A 23,018-nucleotide genomic window follows, 5' to 3' on the forward strand; every position below is an offset into this window, starting at 1 on the left:
AGAATAGCTTAAACAGTATTTGAAGAGAACAACGGACTCTTGACTGGTTAACATCCCTACCTTCTTTTTGTCTCTCTCTCTCTCTTGGGGGAGAACCAATAGAGGCTCCGTGTGTAACCAATTAGGAGGGCTTTTCAAATTATGTTCAGAGGAAAAGGAGCACTAGGAATAACAATCTATCTGAAAATAAATTGCGTAGCTTGCACTGGAGGCGCGATGCTAAACAGGCAACGGAGCTGCTGGGCACCTAGCTTGTCCTGGCTTTTGGGCTAGGTTAAGCACGACCAAGTGAACCGCATCGTTTTCCGAAATTTATTGATTATTGATTGATTATCAATTAGCTATTGATTGGCTATCGATGACTGACTAAGCTTAAGTAGTCCCAACCATGCTTACCTTGACTTGCCAGGCTCAGCTTCGCTACACTCTTAGCCAAGTCCTGGCTAGAATCCACGCGTGCAGGCAGGAAATCAGATCAAATTACGGCCGCTGATATACCGTTCGCTAAGCAGCTCCATAGGCGGCCCCCCCAGAGACAGCGGCCCAATTCCAAGCGGCCTTCAGAATAGGCGTGAGCAAAGTTATGCAGGATTTTAAGTCAAATTTTTCCTGGCTATTTGCGGCCTACCATAGGCGTGACTGCTCTGAAGGCGGCCTTATGCGTATGCGTCCCGAACGCCACTTGCGGAAAAAAAAGCGAATTTACACTTCATCCGCAATTATCGCTGCAAGTTTCGCAATCAGGAGTCACATAACCTAATTAGAAACACATTCATCAGGGCAAATTACACACTCATCAACGTTTAACAACACTGTATAGCACATCACGTGGAATTGAACCCGCGTACACTCGCATTTGTACAATCCCAAAGCACACACCCTAATGATTACACCACATCGCTACTGCGCTCAGAGGTGTTCTTTTACGGGGATATATAGCTACCAAATGTATTTGAGGAATCGGCGGCGGTGGGTGGCGTTTTTCTGCAGTGCTGTGCTGTTGAGTATCGAAATATGTTTGCGTTTGCATCATTTGTGTCGCTTGCTGCTGGCACGTGTACATGTTTACCTTTCACCGGTGACCGCTTTTCACCGGCTAACAAATGTTGAACGTTATCGCTAGGCACAGGATGCGCCTGCATGTATCGGAAGTTTCTCGAACGTTATCGATGCTTCTATCCGTTGTCTGTTATCACCGACGCTCATGTAATCTGATTGTATGAGCGACGCGAATTGTCTAGTACTTTCTGGAAGACACGCGGGAACCATGGATTACTCTGGAACCTTCGATCACTCATTTATAAAAGCCGACGCGTTTCGCCGCTGATCAGATTTTGACGATCGCCGACTGTGTTCGCTGCTATCGTTGTGCTACGTGTAGCCTGCTTTTGTGGGCACAGGTTCGCCCAATAAACAATCAGTTTCGTCATACACAGTTTTACGACTGTTTTCTTCACCGCCACAACTACGTGACACTACGACTAACGATCGAAGGAAGACAACGTCGACGACGTGAGAACTATTCTTCACGGCTTGTCGTCACCGCTGGAAAATAACAGATGTGCCGTTCTGCTCACGATCGAGTGCTTCTCCAGTCCATGTATTATATCTTCTCCGAAAATACGTGGATATAAGGTATAGCGCCAACCATCCACGTATGTGAATTTAAGTCGAGTGTGTACGTGTGAGGATTTTTTATTTGCTCGGGGCGGTGCCGCCGCCTACGAGCAGAAAAGAGAAGTACTGCATTATGACACTAACGCGCACCGACAGTGAACGCTTCGGTGGTCTCAGCACTACGACGCCTCGATGCCAGCATTCGAAGGGACGCTGGCAACAAGAAGCACTACCAACGTTCACTGGTGGCGTTCACCGTACTCAGCACAGCGGAGCGTGGCCTCCGCAATTAGCTCTGAAAATGTTTCTGAAGTTCATCGCGGAGGCTGCAATTACGACGCGCTGTACGCGCTGATTTGACTCGGTGACGATTCAGTTACGTGCTTTGTCTTGCGCGTTGTATTAGTGTGTCAGTTACGTGCTTCGTCTTTCGCGTTGTGCTAGCGTGTGCAGCGTAGTGCAGCTTCCATATGCACGACGGTTGCTCATGGTCATCGACGTTGGTAGTCGTGATGGAGGAGACGTGCCACCAGGCGTCAGCGTGGGTGCATCAACGCCTAAGGGCGCTTTAGCCACAAAACACCAATTTTCCGCCAGTTCCATTCGTATATGGTCAACTGCGACGTACGCCGGTACCAGTGTCACGAAGCCATTTCGACGTGCCTCACACTATACCGTGTATGCGTTCTTTTCAAGTGCATTGGTTTACAGTTTGGTTCATTCCGCTGTAAGCTGTTGTCCTGAATTAGCAGCGAGTCGTTAGCGTTTTGGAGCGCATGCATTCCAGCAATTGGAGATTATGTATGCCGAGAGCCGCGTCACATGCATCGGCATGCATGTTTAAATTACTAATGTGTCCACTTGTTGCGCGTGCACTGCTTGTGTATTGTAGCAGCGCTCGCTCTGAAAGCTTCTAAGGCCATCTGCACTCATGCATGTGTGTGCAACATACATGCACAGGATGGACTTGCCGGCTATAGTTGGATGAGCATTGTGAAAGAAGAAATAGCGCAAAACAAGGACGACGAAAAAACATGAACCACGCCACAAAGCGCTGGTGTGGTTCATGCTTTTTCGTCGTCCTTGTTATGCACTATTTCTTCTTTCACAATGCATGCACACCACAGCTAGGTGCACGTAAGTTTCGGGGCATGGGGAGTTAACTTCCTTTTCCCCGGTTCCTCTCAGTGTCAATAGCACAGTGCATTGCCCCGAATTGTGCACGTTTCGTCATCTGCTTCTCACAGAAAATATTCCAGAAACGCCCACCAAAACCAGGCACATTTGTAAACTTGACTAGGCAAGACGAAGCTCCATAGAAAAAAAAGTGGTATTGAAGGCTTTCAGTATTTTTATTTGCTCCAAAATGATTGCGCTCTCGTAGCTTCCATGTACAGATAGTGCAGTGTTAGTTAAAAAGCATAAATTTCTGAATTCCTTGCCGAAATAAGCTTGTGAAATTATTTAGGTGCTAGAATCCTGGGTTTGTAGCAATATTTGAAAACCCTTTATTTCTAAAATGCCATTTTCAAGGCATTGAAAGCCCTTGAATTTTTGAAGTAATAGAAAGTCCTTAAATTTGTACACTTGGCTAGACTTAGCAGACATTGCCAAGCATTTTTTTAAATTTCTGTGACATACTCTCGCGCGTCACAGAGAATTGTCTGTTGAGCTAATAGAAGGAACGTGAAATCCTTAAACCTGAAATATACAAAGGAGCTGCGGATACAAGTTTTAGGTGCATGGAACCAGTACCTAGTGTACATGGAGGAAAAGAAGAAGCAGAAAGCTCAAAAGTAGAGGCATTCGAAGAGAAGCCGTGTTGAAGAATAAATCGAGAGTTACAGACACAATAAAAATAAACTAGAAATGACTATTGCTTTCTTGATGGTGTGAAACGTTGAGCCAACAAATGACATCACATACACTATAAAACCAAACCATATTCAAAAACTGCAAATGTTGCAGTTCCAAGCAGTTAATTGTGCTATTTCAGAAAAACGTCAACCACTTTCTTGAAATGCCTCCTTGTGTGTGCGTTAAGGCACTGTGTGCGTTAGGGATGGGCGGTGGAAGGCAAATTAAGTTTCAAATGTTTGAAATCAGTGAAATGCTATTTGGTTTTGTTTTTTGTTTGCATTATAATTAACGATGTGGTTGTTGAACAAGTTATTGCCTGTCCAAGCTACTAAACACATGCATGAGGTCCTTGAAGCTAATATGTTGGGGCCCCGAAAGTACTTGAAAACCCTTGAATTTTTTCCTTCAATATTTCTACGAACCCTGTAGAACAACTGTCATGAAGTAGAAAGCTTGGCTGTGCAGGGACTTATACGCAGAGCACAGGAAGACTAGAAATGCAGTAGTAGGCATGGAGAGCCCTGAAATAAAAGTGCTGCATCTGCTCGTCTGCCTTATGTTTCTACAGTGACTGTCGCATTTCAATACAAGTGCGCTTTCTGTTTTGCTCCAATATATGCAACATTACCAACCCCAGTGTGGGGCAGTCCTTCAGTCAGTGGAGAAATCTTTCTGTACATCCCAGTCAGCTGTCATTTGTCCAGCATTGTATTACAAGATTTGTTAAAGTGGTTTAGCAGAATATGAGCAGTATACTCTTAAATTAGCTGTTTATTTGTATGCACACGTTCAGGTCCTCAGTTTGGTTGCATGATAAATTGCCATACCTCAATTGACACAAGAAACAATTTTATCACAGTTTAATAAAATCCAAACAGTAATAATCATCACAACTATATAATGACACGCATTTCTTTTGGTACGTATATAGCCCATGTCTTTCCACTGTATAAATTAAACTATACATCACAAGTACTGTCTCCTGACCACTATTATTCATAGGTGTAAAACGATCACAGTAATTGTTCAACAAATATCACAATGACTAGTGACATGCACTTTGTAACTGCTTTACATGAGCTCAATGTACACAAATGGTCCCTCTGTACCTACACATGATTACACAGTGCCACCTAAGTTCTATTACTCACAGGTGTAAAACCAATAAAGCAGTTCTTTAAAAAAATATCACAGCGCTTAGTGACGTACATGTTGCAACTCCGTTGCAAAAGCATAATACAAACACGTGAACACACAGAACGCTTGCAGTGGGCCTACATGTAAATACCACCGCCTCAGTACTAATTCACAAGTGTAAAACCAACCAAGCAGTTCTTTAAAGAATATCACAGTGCTTAGTTACATACATTCTGTAACTTGCTTATATAAGCTTTATACAAACTTGAGAACATACACGAAGCTAGCGGTGCACCTACATAGATGAAGTGCGGCCATGTGGGCACCATTATTTGCAGGTGTAAGCTCAAAAGAACAGGTCGTTATAGTGACACACATTTTGTAACTGCCTTATATAAACATAGTACAAACACGTGAATGCAAAAAAAGCTTGCTCTATGCCTACACAGAGAGACCAACAGAACAGGTAAACACCACTTTGAAGACACATGTGACTGTGGCAAAGCGCAGTGCTGTGCCAGTTGAAACTGCCATCCAGAAAAGTATTGAGCAATGCTTAAACCACACGCAATAAAGTGCTAAGATGTTGTGTTTAACATACCTATTTTAATTCAAATTTCTTTATCATAGGAGCTCTCTTCCAGATAAGTCATCTGATCAAACTGACCTAATTTTACACCTGCTACATGCATACAATGCACTCAGATATAAGTAACTGGTAATACTAATTATAAAAGGCGTTTAGAAACTTGATAGTGTGATGAAGATGTATGACTACAAAAGTGGTGTCCCCCTTGCACTTGTTAAAGAGAAGTAAGTACGAAACTTGTTCTTTTTCACTTTTTGCATTAATGAACGTCCAGAAACCTCAAACCCACAAAAAATACTGCTGTGTTAATATATTAATGTTATGAATAATTTTTTGTGAAAGCTTTTTACAGACAAGTTGTGGTCTCGTTTCTGGAGGTTGAGCTGTATCATGCAGAATAAAATGGAAAGTGGTCACATGGAGTGGTCGCAGGATATGCATCGGATGATACAAAATACCTTTTGTCAACAAAAAAAAAAGGAAATGAGGTCAGCCCTGATTCTCCGTTGATCCCAAATTCATTGGAAAGCTGCTTCCTATTTGCAACTGATGCTATTTGTTTCAGTTCCTGCATTTGCAACTTGATTTCACTCTCCGATCTCAGGTTACACACTTCATGTCAAACATGTTGCGCATAACTATATGACGGTTCAAGGCAAGTTCAACAGGATAGAAACGTAGTCGGGCCAAAAGATTCTTTAAACCTGCTAAGGAGTGGGCAGCTAAAGAATGTCCTGTAATGGTCATCACCGCACCAAAAGACCTTTCACGGCCTCTGTCTGTATCAAAGATGATTCCTTCGTTGGCGAGCACTCTCAACACTTGAATTAAATCTTCAAAAAAATTTAACTGGGCATTATGCTTCTTCAGGTCAGCTGTGTGACCAACCCGCATCAAAAAGATGCTAGACAGTTTAGAACGCTGAGAAGGTGGCAGGTATAATATTGTTAAGTAAAATACACTGAGCTTGCCCAATTTGCCTCTTTTGGTACCAATCGGGTTAGCAAGTTCTGTCATCATAATACAGGTTGAGAAGAACAACATTTTCTTGTGTATGTTAAAAATGGGATGCGAATGAACCCTTGTTCTATCCCAGAAGTCACTAAGTACACAGTCAGTCTGCATTCTACAGGGCTTCCTTACATAGTAAACAATGTTTGGGTGCCTTAGCACATTTTGAAGGAGGTTTGCTAACTTTACAACATAAGTCTTTGCTTCCCTGTGAGCTTTACCAGAGTTGGTGGCATATAGATACCCAAATTTCGATAGTGTAGCTTTCTCAGGCGGTCACTTTTCATTTGCTCAATATCAATGCTTCAGCTGCATCAAACATCTTTTTTACCTCTTCAACAACAACATCAACAACAATCTTATGACACCTGTGTTGTCCTTCTAGTCAGCTACAATGACCAGTTAATCTAGCAACCACACTGACAGTCTCTCTATTATCTTCAAATGTGGGAGAGGTGTGTCCCACCATGCGTTCCACATTGTTGTCGCTATGTGGGCTGGCCGGGGAGGCAACATCTGTAATAGGTTTGCATATTTCAAAGTGATGCTTATACTGTGTTATAACACCAAACATAGTCTTGCTCTCGCTGCACAAGAACATTGGCTCGCAGTCGTGGTGAAAAGCTTTCGTATGTTGAGCAGATGAGGTGTATTCACTACAAAAAAAAGTCACAGTGGTAGCGCACATGTTGCCCTACCAGGCCTGGTTCGGTTCCTTCTGACACTACTGCTGATGCTGACGTGCTGCTGCTGCTTGCCTCGTACACTGTTGCAGCTGCAGTAGACACGGCAGTCTCTGTATCTATTGCAGCCGTGTCATTTGTCATGGCAACTTCAGGTGGTATCGGGCTCACTTCTGCAACAGAGATGTCGCTTGCCCCTTGAGGGCTCTCGTCATCAGGGTCAATAATTTCGTAGGCATTGTCTCCTGCATCGAAGGACCAATAAGAACAGCCAGAATTAATAAACAGAGCTCTCAAAAATACGGACATCAAAACCTAATCACCACCTTTGCACATGAGTGACCAGGCTTAATGAATAATACTTGCAGCAGGAGTTACACAATGGTGTGTGTTACTACAGTAAAGCCTCATCAGAAGAGATACTCAAAGGGCACGGGAAACATGTAACTTCAAACCAAAAATTTTAAACACTGAGGAGCTAAACTAGATAACTTTATTATGCATCATCACTAAAGTATGTTTAGATATATCTGAAGAAATAATAGCTCAGGGTGGCTTAAAGGGCCCCTAAACCACCTCTCGATATTTCTTAAACATTTCAAGTAAACACACGCATCGAAATCAGAAAGCCGTCACGATCAACGATGCCAAACGCGGGGGCAGTGCTATGCACCGCGGGAGCGCCACAAAATGAAGAAAACGACCCCGTGCACCTCTCCGGACTTTTCCTGCACCCCCCCAGTTCGTCCTGACGTCACCAGGCTGTCTCTGATGATGTCACCGGTTTCTGGTGCTGTGGATTGGTCGAACGACAGTGTACGACTGCCGGCAAGGTCTGCAAGCAAAACACGCGCTCCCTCTTCCTCGTCGCGTTGCTCGCCGTGCCATTGTGGGCAGCCAGTGGGGGCAAAGAACAGAAACACCGACAGAAGGGTCTCCCGATGAGGCTCTTCAACACAGCCAGTCACCATACGATTCCACTATATTGGCGAGGTTATTAGCAGCACCCCTAGCAGGACGACAGGCCGGTACGGCAGCAACAGAGCTCATTGACGATGGCCTGTCACATTACATTTGGAGGTGTACTCGGCGAGGAAAAGACGATACCGTGCAGACGGCGCGTACGAGATGATAGAGTGAAATGAGCGGGGACTACTTCTCGATCATCAAACACACGTAACTCTGCTACTACTGCACCGGTGTGAAAAATTCTCGTGGCTACGTGTTCGTTGCCGTACCGTGTACAACTGCAACACCGCAACTAAATTTCGACCTCTGGGTGGTTTAGGGGCCCTTTAAAGAAGATGTTCACAGCACTTTTTTAGTGACTGCAAATTGTATTAGCTTCCTTACCAACTTCTGGAGTTTACACACTTCACTTTGCAAGCTTCCTTCTTGCTCGCTATACCTTTGAGGTACTCTTAGACGCTTGTCAGCTTCAACTGCCGACACTTTCTGCGCTGCACTGTCCTCGTTGTCCTCATTTTCTAATTCATGTTTAAGGCGACATGTGCAATTGACTTGTGTGAGGATTGCATGATCTTTAAGTCCTTCGGAGCACACGAGGTGCACGAAGTGAATGTGTCTGGGTTGTGTCGCTTCGAAATAGTGAAGAATACTTAAAAAGTCACCCTTAATAACAAAGGTGTCTCTTGTATGCAATGCTGTTAACGTGGCAAACATTGGAAAACCAACCAAACCATTTTCAAATGTCTCTTACAACCAAGAGTCTCTTGTAACGAGATTCTACTAAATATTTTTCATCTATGGATCATCTGCATGCACATTTATAGTCACAAAGACATGTTGCGTGGAATGGGGAACCAGGAAACAGCTCATACTCTTACGTTTTGTGCCTAACATAAGCAGCTGATAACAATATGACAAAAAAGCGGGTGAAGAGGCTAGCATAGAAAATGATCCTTTAGCTCTAAACATTTTTTAGGCCCACATCACTCCCTTATATGACATAAGGAAATAACTTTATTGCAGTAATGGCTGCATGTGATCTGGGTTGATGGAAACAAACAATACTTAAGGTTGCCCTGTATGTATGTAATTTTATCACTGTGCTTTTTAGATGTCCTGTTGGTGATCCTGGCTGCACGATGCTTTTCATGCTTTTTGGCACAACTGCTTTCTGTTCGTGTCCACTTTTTTCTGACTTTCTCCCCTTTCCCCTCCCTTCTTGTGTAAAGGAGCACACCTGATGAATCAAATCTGTTAACATGTGTGCTTCTCTGTGGTCTGTGTTGTATTTTTGCGCTGCACAAATCAATTCAAAATGCAAGATGTAATGTCCCTGCCTTTACTTATATATATATATATATATATATATATATATAATGTGTCTCTCATGTTTGGAATATATGTACATTCAGGAGTGCCTGCATGCTCTTCTCCCCTGCTCCAGTGACGAAAAGGAGAGCCTTTTTATGTACCATGGTAGAAGAACATTCAAAGATTTTCGCTGTACCCATTACATCATTTATCATGTGGATCTGTCACAATACAGAATAGCAGTGGTCCATAATATTAGCCCATCGTAACATAACTGTACATTAGCACGTACCGAGATGCTGTGAAACAGCTGTTACAAAGCCGCTGGTGCTCGCAATTTTAGCAGCAGTGCAGTGGTATAGCTGAGTGCCACCTGCATAGAGATAAATGGATATGCATGTTAACAACTCAGTAGTTGCTGACACTTTCGTAAGCTGTACACTGCACAATAAAGTAATCTAGACAACTTTGTTGGAACAAATGCACATAATTAAAACACCATTTAAACACTAACATGATTAACAGCCGCTGACCTCTCACACACTAAGGGATAATAATACTGAAACATCAGTGGAGAGCTCGCAGATTACCACAGTCCATAAAGGACAAGCTTTCTTTGAGGAAAACAGCTTTAACAGCTATTAGTTTTCTTGATCATTTTATGTGCTAGCTTTGCTTTAAATGTCATGCAGTACTAGAAAATATGAAGTGCAGCATTTCTAGCAGTAGAAGTCGTCGTCAGCCTCATGGTACAACTGATTTTTGCACTGTTTGTGTCAGTGAGCCAACACATACAAAGAAAACCGAGTTCACACATATACAGTGCCATGTGCACTTCTCCTTCTGAAAACACAGCCACCAGTTTGAATGCTGCTGACAGGAAAGGTTATATAGAGTGCGACACTGCATGGAACTACCACTTATGACTGTATATGTATGATCTGCTGATTGGAGAGGTAGTCACATGCCATTTCTAGTCTCTTTAAGAAGCGTTACTAAAGGCAGAATTAAAGTGATTCCTATGTCACGAATTTCACACACCCACAGTTTGGTTAAATAACTTGTTAGAAAAAGACATGTTTACCGGGAATAGCAACCCTTTTCCCTGCTGCAAAACGTTCCTTTATATTAATGACATAACTTTACAGCGCATAATATATCGTGTTTCTCGCAACTACTTACCGGAACTGGCGAGTTAAGAGCGTTGATACGTGATTCATTGGGCGACAATACTGCCTAATACAAATTCTTCACGAACATGAGCACACGGTCCTCGCAGATAATGGCAACCATATATACCTCTGTGAGACATGATCGCACCTTTGTGATCAAAATGCACGTTAGTACGACATCACTTCCTCATTAAAAAAAAACTCAGTACAAGCCAGCAGCCGACAGCATAATGTGAAATTGCAACTGATGTCCACTTACTGGTGGCCTGTGGTTGAGTTAATTCTGACTGGGTGCTGAGAAACACACGTCCAGGGTTGACCCTACAAAACATACAGGGTTATGTGAAATGTTGAAAATGTATACACGCCGGCATTTCATAATTAAGTCACAAAATTCATTCATTAAATCCATTCATACGTCACGAATTTCACACATCCACAGTTTGGTTAAACAACTTGTGACAAAAAGACATGTTTACCTGGAATAGCAGCCTTTTTTTCCTGCTGCAAAACTTTCCTTCAAATTAATGAAATAACTTTACAGTGTCATAATATATTGTGTCTTTCTCACAACTACTTGCCGGCACTGACGAGTTACAGCGTTGATACGTGACTCATTGGGCGACAATACTACCTAATATAAATGCTTCACGAACACGAGTACATGTCTCTTGCAGAGAATGGCAACCATATATACCTCTATGAGACATGGGGCCGTATTCTGCAAACGTTCCACTTCGGCGACATTTCTTTTTCGCTTTCACGTGCGCGCTGATTGTCTGGTTGAGCAAAATTGAATGACGTTCGGCTCAACCAGCCAATCAGCTAATCCAATTTTGCTAAAACAGCCAATCATCGAGCGCCTGAAAGCGAAAAAGAAATTTCGCCGAAGTGGAACGTTTCAGAATACGGCCCCAGATCGCACCTTTGCGGTCAAAATGCACGTTAGTACGACATCACCACCTCATTAAAAAAATAATAACTCAGTACAAGCCAGCAGCCGACTGCCTAATGTGAAATTGCAACGGATGTCCACTTACTGGTGGCCTGTGTTTGAGTCACTTCTGTCAGTTGACTGGGTGCTGGGTTGTCCCTACAAAACATACAGGGTTATGTCAAATGTTGAAAATGTAACACGCCGGTATTTCGTAATCAGTTCGTAAAACAAACGAGTAAACTAAAGACAAATGTGATGTAAACAGAGTACGCATCATATGATAGGCTGTCAAGTGGTAATGCATTCCGCGAAAAACCTAATGCAAAGGAAAGACTACCCACAACGTTGACACACAATTTAACTCGCTCTTGGTTTCATCATGTCAAATACAGTCAAATAATTATGTGTCTCGTGGTTGGGGCGTAATTAGTGTAAATTACGCACTATATTACTTAAATATAAACCGCATGCACGCGATCTTGCGCACGACTGCGACAAGCGACGCGATAGAGATGGCTGTCGCGTTCGCTCGTCGTCTACAATGCGAGCGACGACTTTGAGCGACGTCTCCCCGATGTTGCCGGTATGAGGGCAGCAAATACGCTCCGAAACTGGCGTGAAGCGTGCTTTATTAATTTGTGTTTTACTGTAAATAGCAGCATAAATATTTCTAAAAGTCTTGCACTTGGTTCTTATCCTTGCACGTATCAAAAAGTCGTTTGCTCATTCCGTGCGACAATTCGTAGCACTCGACTGATGTTCTGTACATCCTGTTTCGGCTTCGCGCTATTGGCTAGTCGCTCATAGCGCTTTCGGGCGACGAGCGACGAATTCTATATTTCCAGAACCGAGCGATCTGTTCGTGCGACGGGCCGTTTCGTCGCTGGAAGCTGTCGATCGTCGCCGTCGCGCACGAATTAAATCGCTCTCATGCGGTTTGGGCTTTATCCTGCAAAACATGTCTTCACGGCGCACCTGTGCGCGCTTCGAATGAGTAGCGCTGAAAAATTTACGTATATGGCATTTAATATAGTTGCTAAACACGGATTCCCTTTGCTCTGTGTCGTGCACAGTGAGCTACATTTACCTGCCCTCTTTTTTTTTTTTTGCATTAGCCATACTGTGTAGCACTGCACCTATACGCGCGTCTGTAAACCTCACGACACAGAAATAGAAAAAAACCAAAAAAAAAAAAAAACCAAACAGAAGTGCCACTCACCAATTCGAGCATGTTGTACTGGGCTGTGCCCACAGTATGAGCACCAAGCGGCCTGGAATGGTGCAGCAGGTTCGTTATTCGCGGAATGGCAAAATCCGTCGCACTCACACTGGGGGGCATCGCATTGGCCTCGCAACACAGTTTTCATGTCCACTGGTGAAAACATATCGCCCTGCTGCGCACGAGGAGGGCGCCGCCAACACAGTTCCAAACTTTGCAACTGGTCTGCACGAAAAGTCCGCATAACGGGAGCTTCGACATGGCGCGTCCGCGCGGCTCGGCGGCTCCTCCGATGTCAATCCGAAACTTCTTCGCTCTTGTATATATTTTTTCTTTTCCTTCGCGCGTGCGTGGTGAGTTTGTTTACGGCGCTCTGGAAGCTTCGGCCGCTTCGGCGCATTCGGTCGCGTATCGCGCACGAACATCGGTGTGAGGGGCCGTATACGGACATCGGCAGCGTAAAAACGAGTGCATATAGGGAGTACTAGTTGGTTTGGAGGCCGCTTGAAGAGTATCACGTATATCTCCCTTTGTCGGGCTGCCCACAGCCGTCATATTAAGCAGTACGTTGAAGGGTGCCGGCCGTTTCTAGCCAGGCTATTATCCAGGACCGGAGTAAGAGTGTAGTTCACAGGGGTATGTGCCATTGCACTTGGACCCTTTCTCCACTACCGCCAGGATCGGCCTACAATTTCTGTTCGCATGTTACGGACTAATGCTAGGCTTACACAGCTCCGCTGTTAAAAAGAAAGGTTGAGGGGGGGGGGGGGAGTGGGGGCGGAGGGGGGATTTTACTCGAAAAGTATGTGATCTTATGTACTTGATTATGCATGACTACAGATGCACTAGAGACTCAGAAGAATGCCAACATCATATTATTATAAAAGAAAGGCGAAATCAAAGCAGAATTATAGGCTAATTAGCTTGCTTTCAGTATACTGTACAAAGAATTGACAAAGGTAATTTTGAATATAATCAAGGCAACAATACATTTAAGTAAACTCGGAGAACAGACTGGCTTTAGAAAGAAACTGATGAGAAATGAGAAAAATGAGAATGAGAAATTGATGTTTCGCGAAACATCAATTGCGATAGCAAATTGCTAGTAGAGTATACGGAGTAAGGGTAGTAGTTTTATGGGCTGCATAAACTTGCACACATTCGCTTACTAACTGAATTAAGAAGCGTGGTGTCAGCGTGCTGAAGCAAAAATGAATAGATCACACTTGATGACCGCAGACAAGTACTGTCAAAACGCTGGCGTGAGCAAGCGCGGTGGAGCAGTGACCGAAGGTTCGTGTGGTCTATCGCTTCACCAGAAACTGAGCGGCGAAAGCACAGCGCATACAAAGGTCAGAGCCGTGTGGAGATCGGTTCAAGATACGGTGCGCGAGGCAGCCCTCAGCCGCGCAAAGTACAAGTACGCAGTTCCTGTCATTCAGAGTAGAAGCCGCGCACTCTCCCTCCCGCGCTGCCTTCCCGCTTTCCTCCTTTCGCGTAGGAGATTGAGTCGCCAGTTCCCCTTGCCCCCGGTCGCAAGATACGCATTTAGTGCCACAGCTAAACATCACTTCCTTTCCCTCCCTCCCTCCCTCTCATACCCCCACGGCCTCTCGCACGACCGGAGACGTCGTGTTTGCTTCCGCTGTGCGTTCGCTCTCCGTGAAAGCGCGCGTCCCTCACGCGCTTTCACTCGCACATACAGCATACGGCACACGGCGCCTAGTTTATCGCCATTGGACTTTATAAGGAACCTCACGGCGACGACGACGGTGATGGTGACGACAGGAATGCGCTTGGAGTGTCCATATAATTGCTATCGCAATAATGTATAACATCTCTTCAACTTATCTGATAGTTAGGGCAACCAAAACCATAGCTTCCATAGCCAATCGACCATATATCGCCTTCATAGATACCGAAAAGGCACCATACTCAGTAGAGATAAACACGCGCGATTATCTTAGAAACTACCTACCGTGTTTACAACCCAACTAAAAGTTATTTATTTACTTATTTTTAATTATTTATTTGTTTATTCGGTTATTTATTATAAGGTCGATCAACAGACTTTCATCCATAATTCTTCCGAAAAAGATGGAAAAAATGTCACTTATGAAGGACACTGGGCAAGGCAACAATCTGCTTCAACGATATATTAACTGCATACTCGGAAGAAGTATTAAAACTTCAAACTGTATAGGAATGATTCAGTTTAAGAACCAAAGATGAATACCTCCGAAACCACGACTTGCAGATTAAAATACTGCCATGTTCAGAGACGCGGGTGATGGCTCGCAATAAATTACTGAATACCTTAAACCACAATATCGAACGATAATCTTGAGGATCAATATGCAAAACACAAAACTAATGTTTATGGCCCAGAAAGGAAACAATAGTTCGTGTTTGGCAATGAACCTCTTGAATGTTTGCAAATGTGCTTTTATCTAGGCCAAGGCGGCTCGAATGGACCAAGATCATTAGAAATAAATCTCCACTTGAACAAAAATAGGTTGGAGTGCATAAGGCGGGCATTTCCCAAGTATCGAGTGGCAGCTTACCGATATCCTTGAAAACAATAATAAACTGAATTAATTTTTCTAGTACTAGCCGGCCATGAAACTTAGAAGTCAACAAAGAAACTGCAGAAGTAGCTAAGGACCGTGCTACAAGCGATGGAATTGAAAACTGATAGGCGTAGCTTTAGGAGACACAAAGACGGCGGTAGAGATTAAAGAGCAAATGGGTGTGTAGCTGATAATTGTAGTTGAGCTTAAGAGGCTAAAGTGGAGTTTGGCAGGTCGTGTAATGGGTAGCGCAGACACCCAGAGGGTTCTTAGAGCAACGAAACTCTTATCGAAGGAAGAGATACACAGTAAAGGATGGCGGAGGAACACATGGCGTGGGGAAATTAGGGTATTCGGAGACCGCTGGAGCAGGGCAGGGTAATTGGAGTTCGCTTGGGGGACCTCCACGAGCGACTGGAGGAGACTTGGGCTGATGGTTATCACGATGATAATCATGAAGCAAAAATTTCTATACTGGCCCGATAGTGCCCTCCTGGACAACTGGGTGAAAACTTACCTGCAGGCAGCAGGAACAGGCAACACGGTGCCTGAGGACCCGTGTCCCAAAACAGGTGTCTCGAAATGTGTAAAACTGCAGACATTGTAAAATGTTGAACAGTATAATGACAGGGGGTGATATTTTGCCCACTCTCACTTGACTGTCAACATTTGATGCCGTAATGCACCAGTGCTTGTAGTTCACTAAGATAAACGAAATGAAAAGGAAAGCTTCGAGGAACGCTTCGTTCTTTGTTATTTTTGTGATACAAAATGTCTTTGTAAAATTTTTATAGATGGAGATTTCGGATGCAAACCCTCTGCATTCTCACAATTGAAAAAAATTTGTGAGCGTCGCCACATCCCCACTTTGATGTCATGGCACTGTCGACTGGACAAAATTGTGCTCAATAAACAGCAGTAACAGCACGGCAGGAACACACTGATGTTTAAATCAAATAGATGCCACAAACTGTTATGTGATACATTGACAATTATTATAATTGATTTCTGTTAGATGTAGTATTCTAAAGAAGAAAATACGGTTAAAATGTTCATCTTTCTACGTTGATATACACCAACAGTAACTAACGTTACACAATATGGCACATTCACAATGTCCCTTTTTTAAAGGGCATTGTGCATTCGCATATTCGCACTAATTACTTATGTTGTCACGGCGCAAATAATGAATTCTTGCGCCAACATCTCCCTGTTATTGTGCAACAAAAAACGACATACAAAGCAACAGTTTGCCTAATTTATTAATTTATGAATTGCACTGTTAAACTTTCACATTTTCGCGGACAGACTCTTGGCAATGGCGCCCAGACAAGATTACGAAGAGAGAAGAGTAAGAAAGATAGAGCATTTGGTTCAGCCTGCTCTTATCGAGCTATTAACTGCCTGAATAGTATGCCAGGATGTGGTTCCCCAGTCACCTAAGACGGAATAGTACTGGCGTAAACTTTGCCGAAATAAAGAGCAATGCGGAATACAAGGAAAAGCTGCTCTGGTGCCGTAGTCAACCGTAAAGAGGTATTCACTTCGAATAACTGTGCTTACCTTATAACCTAGATTAAAAAAAACATAAAAGTATTTTGAGTGGAAAGGCCGGAGTGGAAGCAGTCGATGCTAAGAAAAGAGGTTTGTCGTGGTAGTTGGTAAATTGTTGCTACATGTTGGTATAGCCTGGCGATCGAAGCCCGCAATTTATTTGCCTTCGCGTGTCTTGCGGCGCCAGTGAGATATGTTAGCACGCGTCCAGCAGATGAGTGTTTCTAATGCAGGGAGATGATAAACTTCCTTGTGGGATATAATTGACCCTTCTGAGAACACAGAGCTGCAGGCACGCATGCGGAACACTTTTGTTCCGTAGATTTTTAAACAGCATCGCTTATATCAACCACACGACCACCGAAAGTGTTTCATGTTCTGTGTCATTCAATGAGGTAGAGAGCAGAGTATAGGTGCACCCTACCTTTAAATGGAGTTTAGGCCAATCCTGTCAGTATTAAATGATGCAGTAGTTTGGCTTCCTCTTGGCGAAACCACTGGGTTACTTAGGCCGCATGAAGCAGAATCCAAAGTAACCGAAAGTGAGCATGGATATCTGCTTGCGTAACCTGATTACTCTTTGGGACGTTTGCTTTTCCAGGATGTAGAAGTGCTGCGTATGAAAGAGGATCAGCTTTGTGATTTCCATGAATACGAAGATGAAAGAGTCTCCACTGTAACATCGGCGTGACGTCTTTGTCATTGAGATCTTTCATGAACGCTAGTAACTTGCTAGGCACTACACCGCGACATATTCTTTACAATGCAGGCGTCGAGTACGTAAAGAGCGCCCAGGAAAGGCAAATTCTTTAGTTTGAGGGGAGAAGTGGCTTTTGCCGCTCTGTCAACAACCACCAACATGACCAGATCCTCCAGGCGGCCAGTCTAAGTAGCTCTGAGAGACTATACAGAACGCAGCTGCTCAACGGTCCGCGTTCGCTTTCACAAACCCATCAGTGTGCATTTGGAGCTGATTCGGGTAAGTGGCGGTCGAATGCTTCACAAGACTTTGCATGGGAAGATAAACTGTAGCTCACTGGTTATAGTCGTGGTACACTTAAGTTCCAACACATATTGAACTGACGCCTGAATGAGAGACTCGAAACTGTGAAGAAAAAAAATATTATCATGCGTGTATCTTGCCAGATGATACCAGATGGGTCTCTCACGATGAACCCCAGAGGCGAAGCACTATCTGCAAGACACACCACTGGTCCCCGCATAGTTTTCATTTTATATTGTTTTGTGGATGGAGGGCGTAATAGTGGCCTGCTGGAACGTAACGATGGACACAGCGCCGATCTATACGATAATACGCCAGCGTACTGCCTTACTTTTTTTAAAGGAAGAGATGAGCGCCCCTGACACCACTGCCAACGTCCTCTTATCGTGCAAGAGCTGCAATCGTCGCGAAAGCGTGGATCAGGGGGCCCGTACGTTCTCTCTTTTTTATTATTTTTTTTGCGCAGAACAAATGGAAGCACTTGAGAAAAGTGCGCAGCCTGTGATGAAGTCTCGCCCACGAAGAAAGTGCCAATAAATGCAAGCGAAGTAGGCGGGAATACCTCACTATAGAGCCGTCATCGAGGGTGCGCTTGGTTTCAATAATTACACACCAAATCGGCTAATGACTCATCCTGACTGCGCGCTCTCAGACTCTTTACTCATTCTATCCTTCCTTTGTCACGCACTGGCTTACGTCGAAGTCTGCCCGCGGCAGCCGTGCCATCGGCGGGGAAAGTGGAGCAGCCGTTGGCGCGGCACGTCGCCGCTGCATGGTCCAAAGGAATCACTGTTTTTTTTTTAACAGACGCAAAACCTTGAGAGAAGCCGCCTTCGGCATGTTTTTTTATCTACCGTTCTCGACCACTAGCTGGCACCAAAAAGACGCGTGCAAAAGAAGAGAGTGCCCGCGTCATATGGTTGTTTCCCGGGCTAGGTTTCGGAGCGTTCGACCGCTCTTATACCAGCCGCCGATGTTACCCGTAGACTTGCAAGCACTACGCGCACTCTCCCTCTTTAAACATGTAAAAAGAGTTCCCCTCACCGCTGAGATAAACCTGCCGCCTTTGGCTTTGGTATATAAGCCGATTGCGCAGGTTGTTCAAAGCCAGTGGCTGTGCGGAGACAACGGGATGTCTACGTCAGGCGGTATTCTGGTAAGGTGTTATAAAATAAGTTCGCCTGTTCGTGCATAACGCTTTTAATGCAGTTTTCACCTGTCGGCACACCAAGTGAACACTAAGATAAAGATGCCTCATTGATTATTGTTCACTTGTGTGGTGAACGCACACATTTGTGTCGTAGCTGTAACTGTACGCTGCGTACTCATTTGGAATCTCCATAAAGAACGTTCATGAGAAACGGTTTTACCCTATATGAAAGTACTAGGAGACGGTTCTCACTCGCGAAATACTTATATGACGAAGAGTAGTGTCCGTAACTAGCCTTAACCTTTTTTTTTCAAGAACATGTGCTCTTATAACGTCATGCCCTCTCTATCTCATTTCCATGTTCTGCTATGAAAAGGGCAAATACAAGTCTACTCAGGCCTATAATTGTCCAAGCTCTCTTGTTCAGCTGGAACAGCACAGTAATTTTGTATTGCAATAGCACAGTGTCATTGCTGGCTCCTTATCAACTGTATTTACCACGTAGTGGTATTGAGAAAAACTCAACGAGCTACTTTATATGTCTGACAGGAGTTTTACGTACTGGTGTACACATTATCTGAGTGAATTTGGGCTAGTGATGTCATCAAAAGTGCCATAGACCTTGTTCGCCTAGTCACATTTTACTACAGGTGCGTGTTTTTGACATTGGGATGCTAACCTGCTTTGTCTGATAGCAATTATCAGTGGCCCGCATATATTCTGTTTTAATTTTTTGAAGCAGCGCGCGGCATTTGGGTTATCAATTATCAGTGGCCCGCATTGTTATTTTATTTTTATTTTATTTTTATTATTTTTGAAGCCACCCGCGGCATTTTGGTTGTCGATTATCAGTGGCGCAAATATATCCTGTTTTAATTTTTTGAAGCAACCTGCGGCATTTTGGTTTCTTCAAAGAACAGCTGAACTGTAGAGCATGAGGTGAACCTCTTTCTTTGACTATCTTACACAGCCATCGAGTGCACCAAGTCTTACATGGATAATGTTGCTTTGAATAGCAAATACATGGCCTATATTGTCAGTCTCAATGCAGCGTCATCGCAATCCGTGCCTTGTGTATATCTAGCTCTCCTAATACTAAAATTTTGTTTGCATCATCTTCCACATCATACAAAGACCTAACACGTGTTTACTATTGCATAACTGAAAAATAAATACGATTCTCGTTAATTTTGTGTTCGGCCTATAATACACAGAAATCTATACTGTAATAACTATGGGTCTTTCAATTAAAAATATCAATTGTGCTTGAAGTGCTTTTTGGCCGCGTTATGTTCTCTAACTAAAGAAACGCGTAGCGCAATATTAGTCAAGCGTCACCAATAAAACCTGATTAGGGATTCCGCGTTACTTAGATGACCCCACTGAAATCGATCTCAGGCATTTTTGTTAAAGCAAGTTCGACCGTAGACTGTATATCTAAACGTAATAACAATTTTTTACACACCTGGTGGCGAATGGTTAGAGCGCCTGTCACGACGCCTACTCCAGGGCGTGGTGGTCGGAGAAGCAGATGGATAAACGGAATTCACCTAAGCGGTATCCAATTGCCGAGGCTCGCTGTCGGTGTATGCGTGCTCATCCAGCATCAGCGAGTAAACGTGCATTGCTCATGTTGAATACAACGCTCCGCGGTGTCGGTGTTAAGTGATAGCGCGGTTTGCAAAGGCGTCGCTGCCTTGCGCCGCTTTATTAAAGAGTGAACAGTTATTTACAGGCACAACTCAACGCTCTTCCCTCTTTTTCCCACGAATGCGTGGTAAGCTACCACGATCTGCGCGTGCAACGTGCTACGCGCGGATGCAGTGCATCTGCCATGCGCACGGGGCCCTTGTGGTCGCCCATCGCGGAAGTGAAGCGGATTGCTCATCGCGTTTCGCTAAAACGTTCCGCCTGCCGCAGTGGCTCAGAGGATACGGCGTTCTGCTCCTTCTCTCTCTCTCTCTCTCCCGCCATGAAATCCGCTTACCCCCTCTGTAAAGAAAAATACCCACAAAGGAGTATCCGAGATACACGTGTTTGGAACTTAAAAACCTCGATCATCACGTAACTGACTCTAGAGTTGTACGACAGTTATAATATGAGAGGAAGATGGCGAGATAAGCAGTAATAAATGTCCAGTTAGGTGTCTAGGGTATGGCAAGGGAACAAAACAAGAGGCAGAAATGGGACGTATGCACGCACGCACACATTCACACGCACGCACGCACGCACGCACGCACGCGCGCACGCCCGCACGCACCCACGCACGCACGCACGCACGCGCACGCACGCACGCACGCACGCACGCACGCACGCACGCACGCACACACACACACACACACACACACACACACACACATACACACACACACACACACACACACACACACACACACACACACACACACACACGTGGACTGAGTTCAGTGTGGGTGTCTGCACAGGACAGGTTAGATTAAAAAAAACACGACAGCATTACCCTCGTTGGCTTCTGGCTTAACAGCGCGCGAGGCAGATACATGACAATATTTTGATGCAAGAGCATGGCTGCATATACGAATCAAAAATATATTCCGGAATTTTAGGTGCCAAAACCATGATCTCATGATGAGGCACGCCGCAGTGGGGGACTATAAATGAATTTCGACTACTTGTGGTTCTTTAACGTGCACCCAATGCACAGGCGTTTTTTGCATTTCGCCCCCATCGAATTGCGGCCGCCTAAGCCGGGATTTCGTCCCGTGACCTCGTGCTTAGCAGCGCAACGCCAAAGCCATAAAGTACTGTTACTAATTACCTCGCGTCCGCAGTCATCAGAGCCACAAGAGTCGTCTATACATAACGATCAGAAGGTGCAAGTTTTCGTAAAAGCTACGCAGCTATGTTTCTGACAAGAAGTTCTTGCACTTCGGGAGGTTTCATATAGAAGTAGAAGAGGCCAGCTGATGCTCAATGTCATTCGCTAGATTTCTGTGTGCGATTACCATGTTTATCGCGTGCCCTGCAATCACTTCTTCGTAGGTCATCGTTGCCTTGTCATGCACGTTGGGGCTGTCGGCTGCCGGACATGGCCACTACGGTCACGGAGGGCACGGAGGACATGGAATTGTTGCGTACGAGACCAGCCATGGTGGATATGGGCATGGTCATGGTCACGACTACAAGACCCATGCAATCAAGGGCCCCACGTTCCTCGTGAAGACTGTTCACCATATCAAAAAAATTCATCCCGGAGGCGGCTACCTGGGTCACTACAGCCACGGCAGACATGGTCATGGTCACGGCAGAGGGCATGGAGGATACGGCAAAGTTATCATAATCAAGAGCGGGCACGGCCATGATCATGGCCACGGACATGCTTACGGCCATGGATTTGGCGGGGGCCATGGCGGCTACGATGGCTGGTGGTGAATCACATGCCGCTTTGTGAACGCGCCTCTCGTATACCAAAGGTACGCACTTTTCCTCTAGAGGCTCTTAAAGAGACCCCGCGAAACCTCTGCTCGCTGTGTGATTCGTTTCAAACGATCGTAATTAATGGGGAACCCACTTGCTCCAGGTTGCAAACAATTTAGTCAGTGCCATTGGCAGGTTATCTTAGAAATAAAAGCACCGCAAACTCACATGACTGGTGATATTAAGAAAAAAACTAAAATATGAGATGGTACGAGACACTTGTTGCGAACGGCTTGAGTTTTACATGCTCTGGAGACCACTCCTTTTTTGATTGTGACTCCAGGGTCGCGATATTGTAGCGATGCCTTTTCCTATGCCAATGCATTTATCCGCTATTCTCACTTCATCTGCGGCTGCTGGTCGTTAGCAGTGGATGAAAAGACGCATAGAATAGACCAGAATGCACTGCTACAAAAGAACGGCACAGCAGACTCATAGAATAGACCAGAATGCATTCCTACAAAAGAACGGCGCAGCGTGTAACGGCGCAGCATTTAACGGCGCAGCAAATAACGGCGCAACTACAGTAGGCTTCAAGCCATTGAGAAAATGAAAAAAAAAGTGTTAAGAGCACTGATGATGAGACAATTAGAGAAAGAACGCCCTTCAGTAAGAAAATCCGGGGCTCCTATCTAAATACGCTGGAATGGAAGAGAAATCGTTGTTCCCGGCCACCACCTCAACGAATTTGACGAGGTTTGCTACTTTTAAAAGAAAAATTTTAAATCCAGTGAATATAAAAGCCAATTTTTCATTTAAGCTCTGAACGTCTTCATAACG

This window comes from Dermacentor silvarum, chromosome 1 (assembly GCF_013339745.2).
Source record: "Dermacentor silvarum isolate Dsil-2018 chromosome 1, BIME_Dsil_1.4, whole genome shotgun sequence".
In the NCBI taxonomy this organism is placed as follows: domain Eukaryota; kingdom Metazoa; phylum Arthropoda; class Arachnida; order Ixodida; family Ixodidae; genus Dermacentor; species Dermacentor silvarum.